Raw genomic sequence first — 26,862 nt, forward strand, 5'->3', positions numbered from 1 at the left:
AGAAGGATTCACACCCTGAGATAAAATATTGTAACAGATTTGAACAACGCGTTACCAGGCAACAGCCATGTAAACACGGTCCAACATGAAATAGTATATGAGGCTGTTTTCTATGTCGTCTGGGCCTAGCAACAGTGAGAACGGGGTTCTCTGTGACCAGTTGCTAGGTTACGCAAAGGTTCTTACAATAGAACTGTGTTTCTATGTGGTCCGTGCCGCGGCTACATAAAGAGATTCCCGGAAACCAGACATAGAAAGTATAAGTGGCTTAAACTTGGCTACGGTCAAGCATATGACAGTTCAAGTGATTAGACTGCCGTTGTAGCGGAAGCTAGCAGAAATAGGGCATAATCTGCTGTACTGAGCCTGGATTTACAGAAGCCCTTTCTATATTTAATACATTCATTATCATGTTAATATATAAAATGTAAGTATCCTTTACCTTATGACAAATGACTCACTACTATAGACAGTGACTCTGACAAAAGATAGACCCGTCCTCTCATCAGAGAGGACGCCCACAATAACGAGACCTAAACTGTCAAACAGTAATAAATATCTACTCGTGAGCCCCAGATTGGGCTCTACACCAAGATAGATTGACTGACTGACCGTCAGTCGCAATTTGACTTTGACTTTGGCCGAGTCGAGGCCCTCACAAAAGATAGACCCGTCCTCTCGTCAGAGAGGGCGCCCCACAATAACAAGACCATAAATGTTAAAAAATAAAAAATATCTGGTCGTAAGTCCCAGACTGGGCTCGACACCAATACTGACTGACTGACTGACCGTCAGTAGCAATATGACTTTGACTTTGAACTTGACTGCGTGGAGGCGGGATCGAATACCTCCACTGTGACCCTACGAGTCGTAGGAGGCTACAAAAAGGGAAGTCTCAAATCTGAGACAGTAAAATGTGGTAGCGAGTCCCAAGGTACTCGGACCCGAGAAAGACTACGCTGGCGAGGGTCAGCAGCATATATAAAAGACAGACCCATTCTCTCGTCAGAGAGGATGCCCCACAAAAACAAAAATTTAAGTGTCAAAAAATAATAAATATCTGGTCATGAGACCGTAGGTCGCAATTTAACTTTGACGTTGGAGGTCCGAATGAAGTTCGTCCATGTATGTATTCTGGCAACAATAAATTTGGTTATAGAAGTTTACTGTGTGTTTGTCTCTTCAAGCATCTGCAACTGTAGCTCAGTGTCAAGGGTCCATACTGGCTACACGTTTTATTAAACTGACTTGCGGTGGCAGCAATGGTGCCGTTTCATATACTCGTACAAGCGCGTCGTGTTTATGTGACCGAATGGTTATCCATGAAGCATACAAAAATTAAACAAACGTTTCTCTTTGTTTTCCTGAACTCATGGTCTCTCTTCCTGCGTACATACAAGATTTGTGTCGCCCTGCTTATAGACACGAATTGTGTGTCTAATATACCTGACACATTTTCTCTCAGAGTGTCCCATGTTGTCTTGCCGCTCATCCGTCTCTACTCTTCCATTATATTCTTCTGCTTCTTTTTTGTTCCTCTTTTTAACCCCACGCGTTTGCGTACAAGGCAAGTTTGAGGCGTGAAACTCCACGGCTAAACTCCACATCTAATTAATTCTGTCTTGCACGCGTGAGTTGCCCATCACCATATCTCTTTGCCTGCCGTCTCTTTTAAAACATGGCTATAAATATTGTAATGTACAGAGAGAAATAAATACGAGAAGAAGGGTTAGATCCCATACTCAGTACTGCAACTTGTTTCAGAATAATTTAGAGGAAAGGCGTTGCATTTGTAGCAAGTGAGGGCTGGATTATCAAAGTAGGCTTGGAGAAAACCAGTGTTAGAATTCAGGACATTATGCATGATCTCCTTGTCGCGCACACACGCACACGCCTTTGTAAGCGTGTAGCTATTGACATCACGTGTCCTCCGGTATACATGTTAATGCTATAATTCAAGAAATTTAGGAAACTTGGTGAAGGAGAGAACGTAAATCTAGTGTGTCTGAGAACAGGGTCTGGAACTAAATCTAAACTGGAGAAAATTACACAAAGGCGAGTTTCATCATTTTCCCACTTCGCCAGTCATTTGGAGGATTAGCTCAGAGAAGATTAAATATGAAATACAAAATTTAGGTCAGAGTAGAAGAATAAAAAATGGAGGCTATTCGAGAGACTTGAATATCGTTGCATCACGCTGCCGGGAGATAAACTTATGTGTAGATGGGAGGATGTCTAATATTAAAACCATGATGTGGAGTGAGGGATTGATTAAAGTGGCTCGGTAAAATATCCAGTGGTGAGCTATTTTGAATACATATTGAAATAAAAAAAATCGATTTCCATACGAAGGGGTTCTTAACAAATATATTTTACGGCAGGAGGACCGCCCCTTTTCGGCGGTCCGCGAGTGTTTATTCAATATATTCTCAGCTACACTCTATATCTGGAGATCTGTGGTTCTGTATGAGACTTAAATTTCTTCTTTGACATTAAGGGAGGAACACAGACTGAGGGTGTTTGAGAACAGGGACCTATGAAGTGGCGGGAGTTCGGAGAAAACTGCATAATGAGGAGCTTCACAACTTTTGCTCTTTCCCAACTATAATTAGAATGATCAAGTTAAGGAGGATAAGATAGGCACTGCATGTAGCTCGAATGGGGGGCGAAGCTGAATGCATGTATGATCTTGGTGGGAAAGCCAGAAGGAAAGAGACAATTATGAAAACCAAGACGTAGGTAGATGGATAATATTAAAATGAAACTTACAGTGATAGAACGGGGTTGTATGAATTGCATTCTTCTGGCTCAGGATAAGGACCAATGTAGGGTTCTTGTGAACATGGTTATGGACCTTCTGTTTCCATAAAATATTGGGAAATTCTTGAGTAGCTGCACAATTGACGACTTCTCAAAGAGAGCTAAGCTCCATGAAATTAGTGAAAAAGGGGTCAATTTCTTGAAGAACTGAGCATCTGCTGGCCTCTCAAGGATATAGTCTGTGGAGTTATTGCCTGAAAACCGCAGAACTCAGCTTGGAACACCCATTCCATTCAATTTCTATGAGAGACTGAAGACAGTCGCTGGAAATGAAACACTGCTGGTGTACGCTGAAAGATCCGCGTTGAATATACAATCAGCTGTTCATTGTATGAGGGCATGCGGGTTCCGGAAGTCTAAATTCGCAGCCATGACATCAAACTGCTTATGCTTTTATTAGAGGAAATGTTATTAACTTAAAGCTACCTAGACAGAACGCAGGGTTGAAGACCAAGACTGCAACTTTGTGAAACTGGCCAATAATAAATTTCAGTTTTTCAGAAAATAATGTAAATAATTGTTACAGCTGTGTGAAGGTGAGGCGCTACTAACGATGATGGCCTTATAAATAGCGGGAAGTTTGTCACATGTTACGTACCAAAATGAATAAGAACAGTTACAATGCCTTAATTTTCCTCGCCAGTTAATTCATCAGTAATTGCTTAGAGTATTTCTAATAAATCAGATATAATAACCACAGAAGAACTATCATCATTCGTTTAGGCTGAGAGTTCAGTACACCACTAGAAGCCCCAGTTTTGCGTTGTTCCTTTTAATATATTGACTTCATATATAAGTGTTATTTATAGCAAAGATTCAAGGACTGAAGTGTTTAGTTGTTAATTTTTCTTATTAAAATTTACGGTACGCAAGTAGAAGCGCGTACTGACACTAATGGGGATTCAAGTGCAACTTTTTACAGAGGTTCATATTCAAATTTAGCGCCAGTTAACAAATGTAAAAGAAGCCTGCAGTTTCGTCGTGACAAAGATGCAGAATTCATTCAGAAGATTTCGTAGCCGTGGCTAAGTGCATGTCATGCAGATACGCACGAGGGGGCTCGAAGGACACGAACATCGATTTGTTATGTTCATCTCGACGCTCACCAAGTAACCATGTGTTGAGAACAACGCTCTCAAAGCAGCAGTCACAAGCTCTGACAGTACAAAGGAAAAATTGCGTGAATTGAATATAATTTGAACTTAAAAAAATGAAAGACAAGACATTAAATATCATAATCAAAATAAGGACTGAATATGGCCATAATAACTTGAAGTTTCAGAGTTATGAAATATCAGTTAATTAACCAGAAAAATACGACACTCACTTGACGGATAATTATGTGTGTGGGAAAGTAAGACAATGTCTTAAGTTTTCTCATATTGCGACCGTCTCGGTGGTCTAGTGGTTAGAGTGCCTGCCTACAAATCCAGAGGTCCTGGGTTCTATTCCCGGAGCTACCAGATTTTCTGACAAGTAGTGGGCCTGGAACAGGGTCCACTCAGACTCGTGAGGATAATCGAGGAGCTATTTCAAGGAAATAGCGGCACCGGTATAGAAAACCTAGATTAACGGCCGTGGGGATTCGTTGCGCTGACCACGCAACACACTCTATCCGCTAATGCGTTCATTATAATTACGCATTATCCAATTGGGTATTATTTAATATGACGGAATCAACTCACAAGGTAGATGCTGTGCAGAGAGCTGCTTTACCTTACGCAACATTTCGCGAAGTTTGAATAGTTTAAGAATTTTCTTTGTTTTGGGGGACGCTTCGTCATATGGAACATTGTAGAAGGAATGTATAGTGTAATGAGGCTGCAATGATTATCTGATTGGCTGAGGTTTATAACCCAGGGATTCACCGTGGATTGATAGCCAATCAGACCAATGCAGTCTGTGCATTACGTCACGGCAGTGTTTTAACGTCGCATCGCGTAACTCTCTGCAAACCGAACAGTCGCTTCGTATCGTCAGCTATGTAGGAGGTAGGTCCTCGTTCCTCTTCTGAGGACCAGAACAAAGATGTCGACAGGTTCACTCCACATGCAGGCCGACACATGACGCGTAACTAAAATGTATCCTACAGGTCAAAAACATTGGTCCGACACGGATTTCAAAGTGTGATCATATGTGAGAAATGGTTTAGTGAACACATAAGTAGTAAAGGTAATAGAATGTTAAGAGACTTGACGTGTTTAAGTATTTGTTCTTCCACCTGCCCGAACAAGGCCCGTTAAAGACTCCGAAAAGTGTTCCGAAATCTTTCAATTCCACCTTCTTCATGGTGTAGCAGGATTTGTATTCCNATTCCTCCCTGCCTGTACCAAACATCCTGCTTCGGAACTCTTCTTCTATTCTTTCCACACGTTCAAGCCAATCTTCTCTATATCCTTTTATTTTGTCATTCACTAAGAGAACTAATTATTTCCTTGCATCTTCGTTCCTAATTTTATCCCTTTACAGATATTGGGAATCGCATAACTGGTATATATAATTTCTGTGTGTTACTTTCTCTAGCAAATGTTTTTTTTTTTGTGTATGTTACCAATGTACGTTGTCTCGTCAAAGTGGTTCCAACCCTCATGCATTCCCGACTAAAGTTGCATATTAATTTCCCATCTGTTCCATGTTTGATGCGTGCCCCACTCTTTTGTTCCCATTGTTATTTAATTCATGAAAATTATTTATTATGACATATGCCGGCTTTACGCCTTTTATGCCTACGCTTCCATTTTATGATTTAAATCCTGTGCGATTATATTGTGTTGTTTACATCTTCATTTGTTTTATAAGTTATGTTTTTGGTGATGTCACGCTGCCTTTTCTCTTCAACCTTATCCTGTTTTCTGTTTTGGACTCCTCGGTCTTGCCAAGTACTACAAAAAAGGATTTTATTATTTTTGCTGCTCATATTAATACACATTATTATTATTATTATTATTAATTAAGTATCTGTTTATACCCCATTTCAACGGCATTGCTGTGGATGGTTCATTCAATTCAAATAACGTTTTATATGAGAATTCCGAAGCTGCCTGTTCTTCCACTTAATGGCCTGTCAGACGTACCGGCACAGAATTGAGTTGGAAGTATCTAGTATCGGAAGGTTTTTAATAAGGCTATCTCATGTCCGTTGTAATTGGAAAGTCATCTCACCACGGCAGGCAACAGGTGTTACATTGGCTTCTGAATACAGCGGAAACTCAACAACAAAGGCATTCAAAAATAGAATGAAATAAAGAAAAACGTAAAACAAACTCCACACAAAAAAAAAATAAAATAACTGAACTAAGAATACTCGGAAATGAACAATGATTTTTCATCACTGCTTTTAAAAAGAGATTTCAAATGGAAATAGTATTGGAGTCAAACCCGTGAAATGAGACCATACGCCCTACCGCAGTCATTTGTCTTTTGTATCCCTCCTTTTGAACCCCTCCCCCCATACTCATCAAGATTACAAGAGCTTTTCTCTAATTGCCTAGCAGTTGGACGAGCTACCGTGGTGCCATCATGTGGTGGGTCCCCGCATCATTTCTCACATACAATATGTAATTGTGTAAACACAAACAGTTGTTATAGTTGGCAAGAAACTATTAAGAGAGCTTTAACACTTGAACAGCTACAGCAGTTTTCCGTTCCCAATGTCCATAATCTACATTTAAGAAACGTGTCAGATTCTGAGATCATCTGTCATATAAACATTCCTGTTATGCAAGTGAATGCTCATGTTTTCCGTGTTCTGATCTCGCCCGGCAAAGTTACACGCATTCAGCATGCATACTTGTGTTTCCGGTACTCAATAGAACGCGAAAGGCGATAAGACCATGCAGGCCTGGCTACTCCACACGGTAGCACGCATAGACGGACAATCTCAACTCTCACAAATAACATTACTCCTCTAAAGTAGCTGGTACTTTGAGTGGACTTACTTTACGACGCAACTTGAAGGATAATTAATTCCATAGGGCGTAGTCCTTTTCAAGTAGGTGTAGTTAATACAGGTAGTCAAGAAGTTGTCCGCCTTTTATGGAACCCGAAGATTGATTAATGTTCACAAGAGCACTCAAATAGGCGTTATCCTGAGCCAGCTGCATCTAATCAACACACACATATTCTATTTCTTGCTTTTTACCCCATTATCAAATGTTTTATTATACAGTTTGTGTACATGCGCTGAAATTGTGGTTTCTAGCGACTTGGTCACAGTTTCACGAGTTCCAAGTTCCTCCAACGTATTACATAGAACCTTTCCTGTAGAACTGGTTACGTTGATACTTTGATAATTATCACAACTGGCTTTAAGAATATAAAGGTTTCCCCCGGCAAATCCTTATTCATTTGACTACATTTTCATTGTTTTACCTTTTTAAACTCTTAATATCCCGGTATCCTAAATCACACGTTTACCATATATTTCAAGATAAGCACTCTCCGTACACGTATATCCGACGCCTAATTTTCTAGCGTCATTTGCGCTGTATAAGGGCCAATAGACGATTCAGCCTAATTTACAAACACGATTATATGTAGCAGCGAAGCCTCGGTTACAGAAACTATCTACTAGTACTTTGCTTCGAATTTAATCCACTGCCAAAAACTTGCCCAGTTTTTTATGATACTAGTATCTGTTTCGATTCCCCTGTTACATTAATATAATTATCGAAATACTATTATATATTAATTACATGGCTCTTCAATTGACTTAATCCTTATAGTCTCATTATGGTGATGGGGTCGATTCAGCCTCTAAAAGCAATGAATACCAGGAATCTTCCTGGGAGGCAAAGGGTGGCTAACACGTAAGGCTAACAACCTCACCGCCAACTGTGATCCGATTTTCTAGAAAATATCGGAACCTCCACGTCTCACAGCCCCATGCCTCTCCACGGCCTGTTACAGAGATAGCTTTACCTTTTACATTTTTTATTATTGCTAGTGGTGTGGGACTAAGTCCCATGTACTGCGGCCACTCTGGCCTATGTACCAGCCCCAGATGATAGGTGAGGGTGATTGTGGAGCAATTAATGGAATGAAGATTGGCAGGGGAAACCGAAGTACTCGGAGAAATCCTGCCTCAGCGTCACTTTCTCCACTACAAATCCCACTTGACCAGACCCGGGATCGAACCCGGGCCGCCGCAATGGGAAGCCAGTGACTAAACGCCTGAGCTATGGCGCAGCCCTTAAGTGATAACTACCTTTGGCCTTACTATTTGAGAACAAAGTCGAACCAAGTGGACCTGTGTAGGGATGGAGATGTAGACTTCTATTCGTGAGGTGCTTTCTTCTTACTCCGACTGGGAGACCGGATGTTCTTGCAGACAAAGGCCGGGGCGGTAGACCTACCGCAATTACCTCCACCTCCACTTCTTCCCACACCTTCGAATTTTACCAGTCTTCTTACTTTTCAGCTCTAAATAGTATAAATACTGATAGTGCCTTAAAGTAAAGCACAAAATAGCGAATTAAATTCCTCCACCTTTTTATACTGATGTAATAACCTTCTAAATGTAAACGGGAAGTTGTTAGGAATAATTTGCCTCAAAAATGCCTTACCCAAAAACATGAAGAATTCTTGAAAATTGGTTTCACAAGACACTGAGTAAAAACACGAGTGTGTACAAAATGGCGCTGCTGTCTAGAGGTAATCTATTATAAAATGATTATCTGTAACAACAGACTTCGTCAAGAATTCTTAAAAACTCCTTTTATTCAACTGGAAATAGATTGTCCTAATGGTCTCTTCTGTGCACTAAACGGTTCTGATGCCTAGAGGAAAAATTTCTCAGAAGATTGTATCTTAAAGCTAAAGTATTGAAAATATTAAATATGCACTTTTCTTGACCTTGAAGAGGTAACTTTAAAGGTGATCATCTATATCTGCACTATTCAACAGCAGTAAATTCCTTGCGTTCACAACTTGAGGATCTATAGTTGCCGGTTGGGGTGTGTTCTGACACGAAAATATCCTCTCCAGTCTTATAACCGTACATTTATTCACGATGTCATTGCATAATTACCTTTTCAAATATGAAATATATTTTGTGGGAAGATGTCGGAACTAAAATGCCGATAAGTACCTCATACCGCTGCCTGTCGATCCTTTCCGTAACTAATATTTATTCTTCTGAACGTCCTGAAATGCATCAGAACATTCGAAATAATTTCCGTCTCTATTATTATTATCATTATTATTTGAGGGGGTGGGTTTCCCCATGCACCGCGACCAGTTTGATCTATTGTGCGTCCCCCTATGATCTTCTACCAGCCTCTATACCCTACCGGTGTTTGTGCTTAACATCAGTCCCTACTCAGCCAGCGAGATCGGCCTCTACTGGCTCAGAGGTATCTCAATGCTTCCCCCATCTACCAGAGGCGTTAGAGACTACTGTTGGGCGGGAAATGTCCTTAATTTATCTCAGTGGCCTCCTTTGGAGACATGAGGTTCTTTTACGTGCCGTAAAGCTACGACACGGGACAAACGGCTTAAAGTCCCTCCCGGAGGAGTTGTTCCCTGAATTTTTACGCCCTTAAAAATGCCACGACCTCCGCCGGGTTTGATCCCGCGTACCTTGAGTCATGAGGTGGAACGTTACCCCTAGACTACGGAGGCCGCTTATTTCCGTCTCTAACTATAGTTTCCACAAATAGCCTCCTTATTGATCCAGAATTATACATTGAGTCACTACTTCGCTCTAAATGCATACACGCTATCATGACTGCAATATTGTTCATGGTAAAGGTCAAGACTGCAGTACCTGTGTTTCTCGCTGTTCAGTGTAAGCCCCTTTTCTCCATTTCGTGCGTTATTTTATGACACTGTTAATACTGCGAGTAGACTTTATGTCGCCGAATGTTACAGTGATTATTCAATTGGAAATTATTTAGCAGGAAGCTGTAGTGACTCAGTCGAGTCATTATTCGGGAATTTGCTTGGATGAACTGAGGAAAACCACATAAATATCAGTGAGGATAGACGGAGTCCTGGCCGGGAATCGAACGAAAACCATCGAGATACATGTTTAAAGCTTTATCGCTAGACCAACCTGCTCTGTCTGTGGGTCTGATCAGTAAATACCAATAACAGAAATGACTCTCCATTTAGTGACAGATTAGTGACAGAACTTAGACATAATCCGAGGTCAAGTAGGAATTGTGTTCGTATATGCATTCTTTATAGAGTAGCAATCCTCTATGTCCTATCAAAAAATATACCCCTCTCATACACTTATTTTATTGTCTGCTACCAATAGGGTTTCTGGACATAGTCTTATGCAAATAAATATGGAACTATTATACTCCCATTCGAAGAAACATAAATGCACAGATTTCTAAGGAGAGTTTCCGTAAACACATTTAATTCATTTCCATATAAAAATAAATCAACCTCATTTTGCGACTGCGGCACTTAACAAGGAATTACACAACGGAGAATTCACTATTATGTTTGGATCTAAATAAATAGTACAAGGAACTGACTTAACAAAGATTGTGTACAAGTTACATACAAATGTTCACTTTAACCTCAGAGAAGTCCTCAAGCACCCGAAATTAATGATAGTGACCCTGCCTACGTATCAATGCAAGAAATGACATGCATTTCGTATGTAATGCTTTTATCGCTTAATATGTTCCGAGAAATTCGTTATTTCCTTTATTATCTTTCGTAATGCCATGATTCGAATAACAATATAATGGGAAGAGCATTAGTTATGAAGAAGTTTCCAATTATTATTTCTATTACTATTGTAATAATTATTGTTATTGTCGTTTATGTAGCTTACACCGTAACTGATTGTTGATGGCTCGTAACATCAGATCCTTATTGCACAATAGATGCTACTGGGGAGTGAACAGTTCCCCGAATATATAACGACGTTATGTTGCTAGTGAATGTGATGGTACATAAACAACAAAGGACCATAAAATGCTGTAAGCAGTAGCAACTGTTGTAAAATTCAAGGAATATATATAAGTTATGATTAAAAGATAATAATATGATATACATTGAAATTCAGATACCTTTCTTAACCTTAGAAATGTATTGAAAGGCAGGTTTAAGGGAAGGGGTAATACATTCCCTCTAGCGATATATCTTGCTGGATGACGTGGCATTGATGCTTTGCAGTTATAATCACGAGATTCAGGATTCTACAATGAGCCGTGTTACTTGCTCTTCTGACTGAGGTTTCCGCGTCTTTCCTCAATTTATACAGAGCCTCAGAAATTTATAATTCATCATCCGTGACAATTTTTCCATTGCATTCAGTGCTATATTTCAATTTTCATTGTAACAGTGTAACAAAGAACGTAAAATCAATAACTCCGTTGATGTACTTCTGTATCAGAGGACCACCAGTGTGACAAGAGCCTTCATTACCATGAATGTTAAAGCTGATTCGGAAGGAATTTTAATAATGTTATTATACTCATGTTTACTGTAGGCCGGGGGCGACTTCACATTGATGTTAATTGTGTTGCAGGCTATGCTGTCATCCAAGAGAATCAGGACGTTTTGGAATTTAATTTTGTAAAAGGTTTCTTATACTAATGTTATTAATTTGTTACAGGAGAACATAAATGTCACAGAAATGACGCAAAAAATTATTCTGCAGTCCAATAAAGAAATTTGCCCACAAGTGAATCAATGATGAAGTAACTAGGCCCTGGGGTTTACTCAGCCTCTAATAGAAATGAGTACTAGGAATTAATTAAATAATTTTCCTGGGGAGTAAAGCGCGGCCGGCGCGTAAGACTGACAACCTTACCGCCATCTGTGAGCCGATTGTCTAGATAATGTGGGACCCTCAACGTCTGACAACCCTATGGGCCTTCCGGCCTGGTACAGGGATAGCTTTACTTTACTTTTTTTTTGCTTTCATTCATAAAATATAGCCTATTATCATTATATTAAATTTGATATAAATAATATTAATACCGCAAAATGGACATAATTAAGATATAAAATACCGAGTTATATTTTATTCACAATTAATTTTTTCATTCTCTAGATGTTTCGACTGACTACGAGGTCTTCATCAAGGGAACATTGTGATGCACAAGAAACACCAATAACAATACTAAATTTGTTATGTACACCTAAACTATACGTGTATTTAATCATTAAAAAACTGTAATTATACTTTATTTCATAATTAAAATTATGTAACCACATTTTCGTTCTAGATGTCGGTAATTCGACTGAAGCTGACGTCCAAACCACAGTTGAAATTCAAATATTTTAAAAGTTTTTTAATTATTTAAATAACTGCAGTTGCATTTAGCAATAAATTCTACTTTCTAAATATCCTCCGTGTCTACTGTTTCTTTTGACTTGTTACTTTAGTGCCTTTACATTTTGCGGGTGTTTGTAGTATTGGCAAATTCTTGAGTAGCTAAACAACCGGCGGCTTCTAAAGAAGACCTCAGGCCCCAGGAGTTGGTACCTGTTTCATAAGGTGTGAAATATAGTTCCCTACTTTCAGCAGAACCCATGTCAATACAAGCGCTTAAAAACAAAGCACTGAGAATATCTGGACTTACGAGTGCGCAGAATAAAATAAGGTGCTTCGGCTTCATAACAAGAAATTCGTGCATTTGCTCAGATCACCCAGTATCATTAGAACGTTTATACCCAGGAGGCTAGGGCTTCGATGGTAGTTACGCAGGTATAGTCCATTCGCGGAGACGAGACAGTCAGCGTAAACAAAGCAAGCCTCGCGTCGCCACAGCTGACAGCAAGGAGTGGACAAAGCGCCCAGTTACTTCAGTGTACTCACTGCATTCGGACGCACGTTAACCTGCATTCAGACTGAAGAGTGAACTTTGGACGCCCCTGCAACGATACACGCATCACGTGATCGCTGCATGATTTCATTCAAAGAGCGAAGGAGATACCGCGTGCATTTGTTTACGAGGACTCTCTCGTCTCCGCGAATGGACTGTAGAGGGATCTGTTGTAAGATTTGAGGTTTTCACGGCGGTGATTATGAAGAGAGCTGTCTTTTTGGATGTGGTGCCATGTAGATATTGTGTTGACCGACGTTTCGGAGGAACGTATCGCCTCAATCTTCAGGGTAGAAAGAAAAAAAAGAAGAAAATCCGCAACCTGAAGGTGGAGGCGATACGTTCCTCCGAAACGTCGGTTAACACGGCGCCACATCCCAGAAGACTGCCCTCTTCAGATTGATTTATTTGTTTGATTGGTTATAAGAGTGAAATATGTGTGACTCATTGTCAGATCTTTGGTACTGCGGCCTGAAATGGGCTTGTACCAGCCCCTCATGCTACCTTCGAGCAACTGGCATCGGGAAACCGAGGCGTTCAGACATGTCCCAGTGTCGCTTTATACACATTTAGTCAGGTGATCTAGGCTACAGTTGCTTCAGAAATTAAAGGCTCGAGTTCGAGACCAACCGAGTTCAGTACTAGTCGCTTTCTTCTTCTTCCAACTATGACGGGATGGGTAGTTCACTCACTGAGGATCGAATCCTTACCCAGCGCATGCTGTCTCAATCACAGGTGTTTTGTACATGATCAAGATGGAACCCCCAGACTGCAGATAGTTTTGCCTGAAACTTAAACTGTTATCTTTACTCTAACCAGGCGAGCAGAGACCACAACTGCAGGTCTGAGATTCATTTCGGCAAATTTAGTATAGTTCCAGTCCCGCAGTCACTCGTTTCTCGTCTGTGTCACTTGTGGAGCGAGAATGCAGAGTTGGCCGAGCATGCGCACTAGCCCAGACACACGACGTATGCACATGGAAGAGAATCAGAACTTTCCGTCCCCTTCTGATTAATGACAGAAATTTTTGTAACAGAAAATATTTCCTTTCTATTGTATGATTCAAGTCGTAATAAATTGGTTAAGTTTAATCTGTGTCACATGGTTGTCAAGAGCTATTATTTGTGAGGTATAGTTCGGGGTCAGAATTTTAATGAATGGAATTTAGCTCATTCATCTACTCCCTCCACCCATTCTTCTCCCTTGCTTCTTACGCACCCTTTCTACAACCGGGATGAGGTGCAGTTACTTCGGGACATCTAGAGAGATCCGTATGACAAAGTTTAAGTGCTTCGACTCATGAAGGCTCTCACTGACGCTCTGAAGAATTATTTTTCTAATTAATCTCTAACAGTAGCGATAATTCATGCAAGATGTGAAATTTGCTCTTCTGTATAATCTCTTTTTTTTTTTTTAATTCGCTTAGTGGAGGGAGGGGTGGAGTCCAACTGGGTCCACTCAGCACGGTGACCACTGATTGGCCTATTGTAGCTTGCCGAGGGTGATTATGATGATGGAGAATTTGGTGGAATGAAGATTTGCAGGGGAAACAGAAGTACTCGGAGGAAACTTACCCCAGTGCCACTTTTTTCACCATAAATCCCACTTGACAAGACTCTGGATCGAACCCGGGTCGCCTCTGTGGGAAGACAGCAACTAACCGTCTGAGCTATAGCGCGACTTGTAGGTACGGTAAAGTTGCCCCTGTACCTAACTAAATAAACACTACGTCATGAAGCTATATGAGAGAGTGGATGTATAGATCCACATTTTCCTGATCTCGGAACTAGCTGGAGGTGAGTGGTCAGCTTCACGCCCATGCAGCTTTACCTCTGGGGAAATCTCCCCCAATACCATTGGATAAGAGGCTGGGTGGGCCCCAGAGCCGATTTGGACTACATGCAGAATTGAAAATTCTTTGCCCCCACCGTGACTCGAAATCCGACCACTTGGTCGTGCAGCACGCAGCCAGTTGCTATACCGACTACGCTATTCCTGCTCGTGTGCGTTGTAGATAAAGGTAAAAAAATTGTTGCTGCAAAGACGCACGGGGACTCCATGTATAGTATACACATTCTTAACCTCGGCACTAGACGAAAAGGAGGACCCAACTTCACGCCCCTTCCCTTCAACCCAGGGAAAGAGCTCCTCTCTATACAACGGATAGGAGGCTTAATGGACCCCAGAACTGGCCTGGACACTGTGTTGAATCTATTGCGAACCGAATCTCGATTCCTAAGTTACCAAACCAATAGCCTAGTCGCTATAATCACTGAGGTGTTTCACCTCCCGTATTTCCCGTAGGGCTTATTCTTTATTGGGGTGGGACTAAGTCCTTTGGACTGCGGCCACATCTGGCCTATTGTACCAGCCCCAGATGATAGGTGAGGGTGATTGTGGAGCAATTTGTGGAATGAAGATTAGCAGGGGAAACCGAAGTACTCGGAGAAAACCCTCCCAAGCGCCACTTTGTCTACCACAAATCTCACTTGACCAGACCCTGGATCGAACCCAGGACGCCGCTGTGGGAAGCCAGCGACTAACCGCTTGAGCTATGGAGCGGTCACTCCCGTAGAGCTTGGTTAATTAATGAATACTGCAACAGCAATAACATGGATCCTATCAGTATACCTGTCATTACTCAACTTAAACATCATGCGAGGAGAATATCGATTTTCCGAAATATTTTACTCTTACCGCACTGCGCGCCTCGGTTTTCGTGTTCTCTTCTTCTTGCCCCATTCGCGCGAGCGTTCTTCCTGTGACGGGTGGTATACTTGCCAGGAGTAGACTGCCGGATGGATAGCTTCGCACTCAAAAGAGTTTCAACGGCTATGCAAATAAGTTATTAAACTTCAGGTGAAACGTCATATATTTTTCACATTCCACTGACTTTGTAAAGTCTGAAAAGGGGGACTAAGGGGAGGGGGTGTTTTCCCTCGGTTGCTTTTACTCCAGAATTTATAAAGTGGCATTAAAGCCAGGAGACGTGTATATATAGACCCAGCCGACATGAATCGAACACGGCGCTAGAGAAATTCCATTAAAAGAGCTAGAAACAAATGACGTACATAGAAAGCTACTTCCATACCCTGTGGCTGTTCTATATACAAAGCATATAGCAGTTTCCACGACAGTGGATCGAGAAATAGGACACACTCATATGTGACGTCACGCACAGGGAAGTGGTATTCAAATCAGAAAAGGGGAGGAGGTGTTTTTTGAAATCCGAATGTCAAGGATTATTACTGACATGGAAAGAATAGAGCGGGAAAGTTTTGTTCCCTAATAATTGATCATTGTCAGTTGAACAAAGGCAAGAACAATCCACTGTTCCAGTGTTGACAAAAATTGAGCCTCAGAATAAAGTGCCTTTACCTTTGTATGAAGGAAGTTGTCTTTTTACAGCCTATTAAGTAGACCCAACTGAAATCTCAAGCCTTTCCAATTGATGGATGTTTACGAAATTACGTCTCATTTACGTTTGACTCTCCGAATATCGTCTTCACGCTTCAGAATAATCAAATATATCAGTCGATGACCGATTGTTCTCAATATGTATTGCGCTGATTACAGGTTAAATTTAACCAATATTTCTCAAAGGAAGTCAGAGGTTTATTCGTACTAAAATTAACTAAAATTTCAGAGTCATTTTCTTGAGAAGTTAACGGTCGAGCAGCTGGTCAAGGAATAATCCGATAATTGTGGAACGCAAATGTTCATTGCCGTGTTCATAAGAGCCCACCACTGATCTCCATATTGAGCCAGATGAACTCAGTTCACAACTTCCCACCCTGTTTTTCCATTGTCCACTTTTAATGATGTCATTCCTTCTGCTCTCTTATCTTCAGGTTTAAGTGAGAAACTAATCTAAATTTTTACCAGGTTCTGGAAGTCTCTATTTGATATATGTAAATCTCCAAGCGGCCTCCGTAGTCTAGAGGTAACGTTCCCACCTCATGACTCGTAGTACGCGGGTTCAAATACCCGGCGGAGGTGCGTAAAAAAACCTCATATCTCCAAAGGAGGTCACTGAGCCAAATTAACGGACGTTTCCCGCCCAACAGCAGTCTCTAATACCTCTGGTAGACGGGGGAAGCATTATAGATACCTCTCAGCTAGTAGAGCCGGTCTCGCTGGCTGGGCGGGACTGATGGTAAGCACCAGTACCGGTAGGATATAGAGACTGGTAGAAATCATAGAGGGAAGCACAATGGACCAATACAGGTCTCAGTGCATGGGGAAACCCACCCTCTCCAATAACTAACTAACTAACTAACTAAATAAATCTCTTGTTTGAAATCTAGGCTTTAGGTAGAACTGGTGTAGGAAAGACTGAAACAGCTTGTGTGGAATATTTAAGACGTGTTTTTGAATATAGGCTATGTGTGGATGCCCGAAGAGGTCTCCGCTATAAAGTCTCCCGTGGAAGCAAGAGTAAAATAAGACCATCAAGCAGGAAGTGACCCGCAAAAGACTTCATATTGGCTAGCTACGGTGTCTGGATAGACCATTCTTAATAACGATTACTTTCTTATATATAATTCAGAGAAGGTTTCTTTATCGCAAATAAATTGGCGTAGCAGCAGAAGCAGCGGTAGTGGAGGTGGTAGTAGTAGTAGTAGTGACAGTACTGGTGGCGTTGGTAGTAGTAGTAGTTGTGGCAGTATTGGTGGTGGTGATGTTGGCGGCAGTTGAGGTGGTGGTTGTGGTGGTAGTAGTAGTAGTAGTAGTGGCATTATTATTGGTGGTGATTTTGGCGGTAGTTGAGGTGGTAGCGGTAGTAGTAGCAGCAGTAGTAGTGACGGTGGTGGCAGTCACAGTAGTAGTAGTAGTAGTGGCGGAGGAGGTGGCGGTGGTAGTAGTAGTAGTAGTAGTAGTAGCAGTAGTGGTGGCGATGTTGGCGGTAGTTGAGGTGGTGGTAGTAGTGGTAGTAGTAGTAGTAGTAGTAGTAGTAGTAGTAGTGCAAGTACTGAGAACATCTGATGCACGATTTAACAGTTTCCTTCACTTACCTAAAATTGTATATGGGAAAGTAAAGCCTAGGTTCAGTTTTATGATTGCCTTAAGAATGTCAGTAGGAGTCCTTTTTAAGTTGGTTATTTAACGACGCTGTTAGTATCAAGGGTGTACGTCGCTGGCCTATCGGAGTTCAGAATATTTCATAGGCTGGTTAGGCGTTTTCCTTGCAGCCGAATTCTGGGATAGCACCTCAAAACCTATTGTAACTCTTTTCTTCCCAATTCATCATTCACAATTATCAATTTTAAGCTATATGACCTACACAACTGTAGAAACATTATTAGTTAAATTACGACAGAGTAATAAGAATTTTCCTGTTTTTGCTAGTTCAGTTCTGCCGACGATACAAGTCCAATATGTGAAGACAAGCGATGTAGCCGGTTCTTGGCAACACAACATACAAAGATGGCCGGTTATGATAAGGCGATCCCTTAATGACGGGTTGCCATGACGACGCTAGTGGGCTGGCTGATCGAAGCCGGTCCGGAGAGGGGGCGTCTGGCCGGACTACTGGCCGGCGGTCAGGTGGGGGACGGCATGGCGCCGCCCGACCCAAGAGCGTCCGAGCGTTGGACCGCGCATCTCAAGAATATATTAAGAGACATATACTGCACATGTCAAACTGGACAGAAGTCAACACTGTGACTGCAGTATACGGCTATGCAGTTGACTCTCATGGCATGTTATGACCACACCTAAGTGAATGAACGAAAATAAACTTATGCTGTATGTATTGAAGATGACAGTCAGTTTTGAACCTTTCTTATATGTATAACATGCAGTCACGTGACGCGGTTTTCAGAACGGGGAGACTGTGTCCGCTTGTTTGTCCACGTTATCACTCCAATTTACTCGTCGTGTTTCATCAGCTTTTAGTTCGGTGTCTGCAACAAACGTTGTGGAGGACTGGACAAGAGTTTGGGAAGATTTCTCATTAAGTTATGAAATTCCTAACGTGTCCATAGCTGTGGATCGCACACATAGCTTGATATACATAAATTACATAATTAATTTGTACCTAAGTTGTAAGGTTCATTGAAATGCCTTTGATATCTTAAATATTAAACTACTGAAGGATAAGAGTCCTATTTACAAGCTAACAGTTGCTCAGGTGACCAAGAAATTCACCGCATTTTATGGAATCTCCATGATGGTATCTTTCTTCGTTTATTCGTCCCTGAAGATGGAGGAAATATGTACTTCCGAAGTGTCGGTTGACTTTCAAGCAAGCCAGTTTAACACCCGCTTTCACGTTGGCATCTCGCTGTGGGGATTTGACCCTGAAGATGGAAGCGATATGTCTCTACGAAACGTCGGTTGACTTTCAACTAGTTACACGATGTTATATCCCAGAAGATAGTAATCTTTATGACCACCGGGGTGAGCAACTCAAATCTTACATTCATTATTATGTTCATATCAACCCCCACCCCCCAACCGCCTCTCTGGTCTAGTGGTCAGAGTTCTTGGCTACAGATACAGAGGCCCTGGGTTCGATTTCCGGCGCTACCAGATTTCTTGAGAAGTAGTGGGTCTGGAACGGGGTCCACTCAGCCTCAAGGGGATAACTGAGGAAATATTTCAAGGAAATAGCGGCTCCGGTCTAGAAAACCGAGTTTAACGGCCGTGGGGAACCGTTGTGCTGACGATGCTACACCCTCCATCCGCAAAAGTTGGCAGTAACTTCGCCGAAAAGCTGCGGTAGCTCGGTCGGTATAGTTCGCTTACGGACTAAAAGCCACGGAGTTTTATCACCCCCCCCCAAGTGGACCATATCCTAAGCTAGATTAAATACAATCCTTACACTTAAACCACCCTGTTGCTTTGGTAGGTTCGAGTGGAAGGCCCTGTGCAACATTCGGTAAAAGATTTATTTTTTTCTTCCTCGAGGAGTCGTCAGTCCCCCATGCAAACACTCCCCGACAGCTCGTCCTTTGCGAGTGCCCACAACTACTTATGAAATATATTTACATTTCTCCTCCATCAACAGCGGGAATATTTCGCGAAACGCAAGGAAAAATGCATTAAGACTGTGCAAGTGTAACAATTATTTCCCCTTATTTTATAAATCGCTGCTAAGTAGTTACGTATATCTCGGAAAGAATTCTAAGCCAAAATTTGTACGAGCTCCTTTTTGACAACCGACAAATTTAAGTCGCTCATTAGCTATCACAGTTGTGTTCATACTAGTTGTTTTCCATTTTATTTGTTTCAGATGTGGAGATTTTCATGTAAAGAAAGTAATGAAGTTTCAAATCATGTTACGATAATGAAGTGAAAGGAGGAGAGTTTAGCTGGACGTGTAGCACGCGTGAAGGCTATAACAAATACACGTAAAATCTTTGTCAGAAATTATGAAGAAAAGCGATAGTTTGGGAAACCAAGGCATATAATGTGGAAAGTAGTAAGTTGGATCATAGACAAATTTGATGTGATGATATGGAATCGATTTATTTGTTATCAACTGCGGTCTACTGCAGAGTTCTTGTAAATAAAGTTTTGGAATTTCGGGCTCCATAAGAGGCGGGGACACTCTGAATTTTGCTGAACAGTTATCAGCTTCTCAATGAGGATTCTGCTCTTTTAGGTTTTCAGATGTTCATTGCATCTGTAAGAACGACCACACCTCCTCTCCGTAACTCGAGAAAGGGGGGAGGGAGGTAAAGGGTTGGGTTTGTTCAGGGCATCACGTAACAGAGAAAATCGTGATCTGTACACCCTACAAATCATATGTACGACCTAAAGATATTTCGGACGAGAGATAAATATTTATAGGCTTACAGAATTCTCGTTGGGAAACCTTTAAGAGGACATTCGGAATGCCGAGGGCAAGGCGGAAGAAATACATGCAGATTTGTCTTAGAGAAATGGGACCTTGAGAATAGAGAATGCATATAAATGTTTCAGAATCTTGTCCAAGGACAGGTTTTGATATCAGCGATGTTGGAAACTGAATTGTAATATAAAAGAGCAGGCTATGTGATTTTGTCTAGACTTTAAAAGAAGTGACAAAAGATGCTTGGGCCCGCTCACCAGTGAATGTCTTTAGATTTTCTGAAAGTAAGTTATATTCGACCTGTGACCTGAATCGCGTCCCTACCCAGCGAACGAGCCTGTATAAACTCGGTCAGTGAAGCGACTGTCTGCGAGCTAGTATACCGGGGCGTCGCTCCCAACATAGCTGCGCGTAGACCTGCTCTGAGTACCATATGGCCTCCAGTCATGATGATTCAGGGGCCCTGGGGCCCACCTCAAGTCTTAGGCGCTGGGTACTAACTAGTTCTTACCGGAAAACTCTGTATAAAGACTGGCTCTCGAGTACAACTATCCTCATATTTGAATATGATGCTTAACACAGCCGTGTTCAAACCGTCTCCGAGACCCTAAGCTTCCTACCGTGGTGTGCAGAACCAACCCTACCTCCTATAGAGAAGCAGACACAACTGTGTACAGACCACGTCTTGGACAGACACAATTTCTATTAGAGCACGATTCCAGAGAAAAATTTGTAGAAACAAACTCTAGGACCCACCTATCTTAAATGTGAGTATGATTCCCAACGAAACTGCATGGATACCGGACCTGGGACGCCCCTAGTTTCTATGGGAGTATGATTCCCTGCACGACCATATAGAAACCGGTCCTGGCACGCCTCTAGTTTCTATGGGAGTATGATTCCCTGCACGACCATACAGAAATCGGTCCCGGGACGCCCCTAGTTTCTGTGGGAGTATGATTCCCGATAGAACTCTGCAGAGACTGGCTCTAGGACCCACCTATCTTAAATGCGAGTAAAATTCCCGATAATACTGCATGGAGACCTGGGACTATCCAGGGATTAACTGTTGGACCCACCTTATCTTCCTATCGAAGTACAATTCTCGATGTACCTCTGTCTGGAACGGTCCTTGGCCCACCAGCAATGGACACCAAAACTCGTTTCGTGGGCGAGATAGCTGCCGGATAGTGAAAACGATTCCATCTATTGTCGACATCCCGAATTTCTGCAGTTTCATCTAGACGCGTTCCATTTGCTTTACGGTGCTGTGTTAGACAGTGGGGCAACTTTATCTGTGCCCACTTCCATAAGACTGTACATTGATTGCCGCAGTTAGCTTCATATTCTCGATCCATATTCGGATGGTTCTGGATTCGATTTACATGCGGAGACCGATATTTAGTCCCTCCAAACATATACATCGTACAGGAGTAGCTTCTTGTAATATTTTACTTCGTTCCATAGGCTTACATTCTCTAATTTATAATTAATTAACCATCTTTTCTTTCGGTTTAATATAGCTTATGACCGGTCACGGTAGCCGAGCGGTCTAAGGCATGTACTGTCTTCGCTCGCTCGGAAGCCGGGATCGTGGGTTCGGATGTTTCCTGTGAGGTACGAACTGAATTCTTATATATTATTCTTATACACTGCCGGTCACGGTAGCCGAGCTGTCTAAGGCATGCACTGTCTTCGCTCGCTTGGAAACCGGGATCGTGGGTTCGGATGTTTCCTGTGAGGTACGAACTGAATTCTTATATATTATTCTCATACACTGCCGGTCACGGTAGCCGAGCTGTCTAAGGCATGCACTGTCTTCGCTCGCTCGGAAGCTGGGATCGTGGGTTCGAATCCCACTCAGGGCATGGATGTTTAGTGTTTGTGTGAGTGTGCGTTTTTCTGTGCTTCTGTACAGGTAGAGGCTTTGCGAGGAGCTGATCACCCACCGAAGGTGTTCTACCCGAATGTCTAAGATCTAGTAAACCCAAGGTGAAAAGGAGAGTTTCGTGGAGGTAGGCCAAGGCCCAAATTGGGGCTGTAGCGCCAAAGGAAAACTAATACAACCTATGATGTTGAGGGACTGCAGCTAACAAACTAATAACGAGGCACCGAGAAGTGTAATTCTTTACAGAGCAGTGATAAACATAATGCGCCTGCAGTTGAATCTTGGGTCAAAGAAATTAAACATGGCATGACATGATTTGAGTTTCCCGTCCGGCAGAACAAATTCCGGACCGTTTCCCTGCAGCTAGCAGACTCATCTGTAACACAGGCCTGGCTAGAGACAAAGTGAAATCTGGCACCCAGAGAGTGCACCGGATATGTACAAATATTTTCTCCGATCCCATACGTTCCTTCTCGCCGTCTTCTATTATTTTGACGCCTCCGAGTCATTGTTAAACAGCTCTTGAGGTGGAAAGCGTATGAAGACCTTCAGAAGTGTGGAGTCGCTTTGAGCTTGATTCTTAACGACTATAACACTCTAATTTAATGAAGCTGATGTCTGAGTGCCAGCATTTCTTTACTTTGTCATTATAGACGGGAGGAATGTAACATTGGCACTGCCAGTCCTCAGAAATCTCGTAATGGATTCCGATTGGTAGAAAGGCGTTCTGAGGTGGCAAATCTCTTTGGCTGAACCCTTGCCAGTTGCATGCATAGGATTCATATATTTATTTCTTTCTTAAAATTCCACACTAGGATATATTAAGTACCATTTTATTTGATGGAAGAGCATTTCAGAAAATATATATTCATACCAACTGAGAAACTAAGAAAACTTCAAGCATTAATATCCTTTCTATAGACCGGTTCCTCATTTTCCATTTTCATAACTACTTTCCTAAAGTGAAAATTGTAGATGATGTTTGGGCCTAACAGAGGGGACGTAACAAATATCTAGACATAATTACATAAAGGGGAATTTTCATAATTGAGAAATTTCCGAATGTTATTGTGACTTGCCGCCAGGAAGACCGGACTATTAAGATGTCCATCGCTGGTCAACGGCTAGGAATGCCTAAGTAACGAATTGTTTGAGGCACTTGCATTAAAACAAAGCCCATAAATAAAGAGGTATTTCTGTAACAACGAGAGAGTCGTTTGCATGACAACAGCGAAACTGAGCACTTCGACATAGCTTTTTATATTCAACCCGAGTGTAGGATATAACAGTCCAGCTTCGACTAGAACAGAAGACAGTCCAGCTTCGACTGAGCAGGAGTCAGTCCAGCTTCGACTAGAGCAGGAGTCAGTCCAGCTTCGACTAGAGCAGGAGTCAGTCCAGCTTTGACTAGAGCAGGAGTCAGTCCAGCTTCGATTAGAGCAGGAGTCAGTCCAGCTTTGACTAGAGCAGGAGTCAGTCCAGCTTCGACTAGAGCAGGAGTCAGTCCAGCTTTGACTAGAGCAGGAGTCAGTCCAGCTTCGACTAGAGCAGGAGTCGGTCCAGCTTCGAAGGACGAAGAGCCACGTCACTTCACCGAGAATAGCGGTGCAAGTATAAAAGCTGAGGAACCAACGCAGAGAGACGATGGACTAATCAGGTCGCTTCGTTTAAAAGGACGTTATGGAGAATAATTGTAATAGTGAGTGTAACCGAGTGATAATTATGTTTATAAATATGTTTATTGGATTATAATCCAATAAACATATTCGTCAAATCCGAAACCCACAAAATTTTCTTGTCACGTTGCCTAGGAAACACGCGACATTTTTATGTGGATGATCAAATTCTAACGCTGTTCAAATGGGTGCGGTGGGACACATAAGCTCCAGGGTAATATGACGAATATGAACATTTCTGCCACAACCTCTCGTGGGACGACGTACTTGAGTACAGAAGCATACTCTTTAAAATTTATCTCACTGGTAGAAGTCGGTGTCTGAGAAGGCCCTTAGAGCTGAGTTTCTTGCCACGAAAGTAGGTATTTATGCAAGCCTAGTACTGAAGATATTGACTTTCTAAACGAGTTAATGGCCAAGCACTGTAACCGAGCGGTGCAGGGCGTGTACCTTCTTCCCTCGTTCGTAAATCGGTATCGTGGGTTTGAATCCCACATAAGGCATGGCTGTTTGGTGTGTATATTTTTTGTTCTGTGTTTGTGCTGTCCTGCGATTAGGTAGAGGCCTTGCGACGAGCTGTTCACTTGTCCAAGGAGCCCTACCGCCTGTAAAGTGATCATGAAACTGAAAATCAGAGACAAGAGATAAAGAGACTATACAGGCAGTAAAAAATAAAAATAGTTAATGTTAAAATTCGTTCTTTGGCTTTCATTGACACATAACCGTGTGGGTTCAGAACTCATGCCAAGAGACCTGAAACGTTGCATGTTCCGAATAGCTTTACTGAAAGGTGAGTTATGTCGTTAAGTGTAAAGGCTCTGAAGGATTCTAATGTGAAAGATTTATTTTGTTAAAGAGTCTTGTGGAAGCGAATGTCGGAGACAGTTCTTTAATCCCTACACATTTTAAAGTGATTTCAAATTTTTGTGCTATTGTGTAGGGTATGTATGTAAGGTAAAGAGGTAAATTTGTCCCTGTGCTTAAGTAATTAAGCACTACGCCATGAAAGCGTACGGGGGAATGGGTGTATAGATCCACATTTTCTTGACTTCGGCATTACCTGGAAGTGAGTATGTGTGTACATATGTAGATTTTGTGAGAAAAGACTTCACACATAAAATATTAAACCTTACTCCTTAAGTTACTGAAAGATAAGCGTATATTGAGGATAATAACAAAAACTGACCTCGGGGAAATTAGATTCGTCCGGTTCAAGATAGGACAATGGTGACTGCAAAACTGGTCAACAATCTTCAGACTTTTTTAAAAATGTTTGCCATATCAACGAAGTAGCAATTGACAGCTTATAAGATGGATTTTGGACCGTGGAACTTGTAAGTGCTAAGTCATATAGGTCTAGTAACTTTACCATCATTCAACGTGTCTTATAGCTAACATCACAGAACAGAGTCCTTCTTGAGATCCTAACAATGTCAAAAAAATAAACTCCGTGGCCTATAATCCGCAAACGAACTATACCGACTGAGCGACCTCCGCTTGTCGGCGAAGTTAGTGCCATCTTTTTTAGGATAGAGGATGTTACGTGGTCAGCACAAAGGATTCCCATGGAAGTTAGTCTCAGTTTTCTAGACCGGAGCAGCTATTTCCTTGAAATAGCTCCTTAGTTATCCTCACGATGCTGAACGGACCACGTTCGAGACCCACTACTTCTCAGAAAATCTGATAGCGCCGGGAATCGAACCCGGGACCTCTAGATCTGTAGCCAGGAACTCTGACCACTAAACCACAGAGGCGGTCCAAAAGTTTCTAACTAAAATAATAAATTCCCTTTGTTTTATGAAATCTGTACGTCAATTACCATGTTTGCAATAAACCACCATTGGACCCACACCTTAAGCCATATTTATATAATTCACATCTTCATGCTCCATTTCTTGAACATTCGATTTATCGTTGCCGACAACTAACTGACCAAACCAACTAATGAGCTCTACCAACAGCGTCCTTGAGTACCTGGTAGAGTCCCGGTTAGTACATTCCCTGTCATTAATGGAACCCGAAAGTTGATTACTTGTTCATAAAAGTCCGCCACTGCTCCCTATCCGAAGCCAGATGAATGCACTCACACCGTATTTATTTAAGATCCATGTTAATAATACCAATTTCTAACCCGTGTCTGTCAGTTAGGTTTACACACCTCTCAATTTTTCATGTGTGCGACAGGAAGTCACATATTATAAACTTGTATATTTAAAGCATATTCTCTCTTACGTACTGTAATTCAACTGCATCTTAAAAATATCCAGTTATTTTAAAATATCACTGAAATATGAATATTGCTAAGAGTGAAGAGGAATACGCAGCGATAAGAAGTAACCACATTGTGAAGAGCTGCTACAGCTGTCTCTGCAACTTGATTTCGTATCGCTGCGCTGACGGCATCTGTTGCACGTTGCCCTAACTATCCGAACCCGTGTACGTCTCTCCATGCCGTGCGTGGTGGTTTGCCTGAAGGAGAAACGAAAAGCGTTAAGTGTTCTGAAACAAGCGATATTAATAACGCATTATGTAAGCATATCATTGAACAGAGCATATGTATATGCACACTCAAGATTCAGTGCGTGTTCTAGAGTACGTATCAGGAAATCTTTTCTTCAAGTACATAAAATATTGAACGATTTTTTTTTCTTGAAGAAAGCAGTCTTCTGGGATTTGGCACCGTGTATATGTGGTGTTAACCGACGTTTCGGAGGAACGTATCGCCCCCATCTTCAGGGTAGAAGAAAAAGTATAAGAAATCTGCAAGCGACAACACCGTGAGAAACGGTAAAGCAGNGAGAGTGTATTCGGGAGATAGGCAAAAACAGAATACAGAGCCATGCACTTCCTACACAGGAATATATCTGTAAGAAAATGAATTGGAAT

At 41.8% G+C, this 26,862-nt stretch overlaps 1 long non-coding RNA gene across 2 annotated transcripts in view; it reads right to left on the bottom strand.

The window, feature by feature from the left end:
* LOC111871690 overlaps window positions 1–26,862 on the bottom strand; it is a 327,857-nt gene that overhangs the window by 29,086 nt on the left and 271,909 nt on the right. The window contains exon 4 of one of the 2 annotated variants that reach the window (XR_002844085.2): window positions 26,165–26,445. The exons of the other annotated variant lie outside the window; for it this stretch is intronic. This is a non-coding gene — a long non-coding RNA (uncharacterized LOC111871690). Of the gene's footprint in view, window positions 1–26,164; window positions 26,446–26,862 lie in introns of those variants that run through there. 2 annotated transcript variants of the gene reach the window in all.

The sequence above is a fragment of the Cryptotermes secundus genome, unplaced genomic scaffold (genome assembly GCF_002891405.2).
Source record: "Cryptotermes secundus unplaced genomic scaffold, Csec_1.0 scaffold428, whole genome shotgun sequence".
Taxonomy (NCBI): Eukaryota; Metazoa; Arthropoda; class Insecta; order Blattodea; family Kalotermitidae; genus Cryptotermes; species Cryptotermes secundus.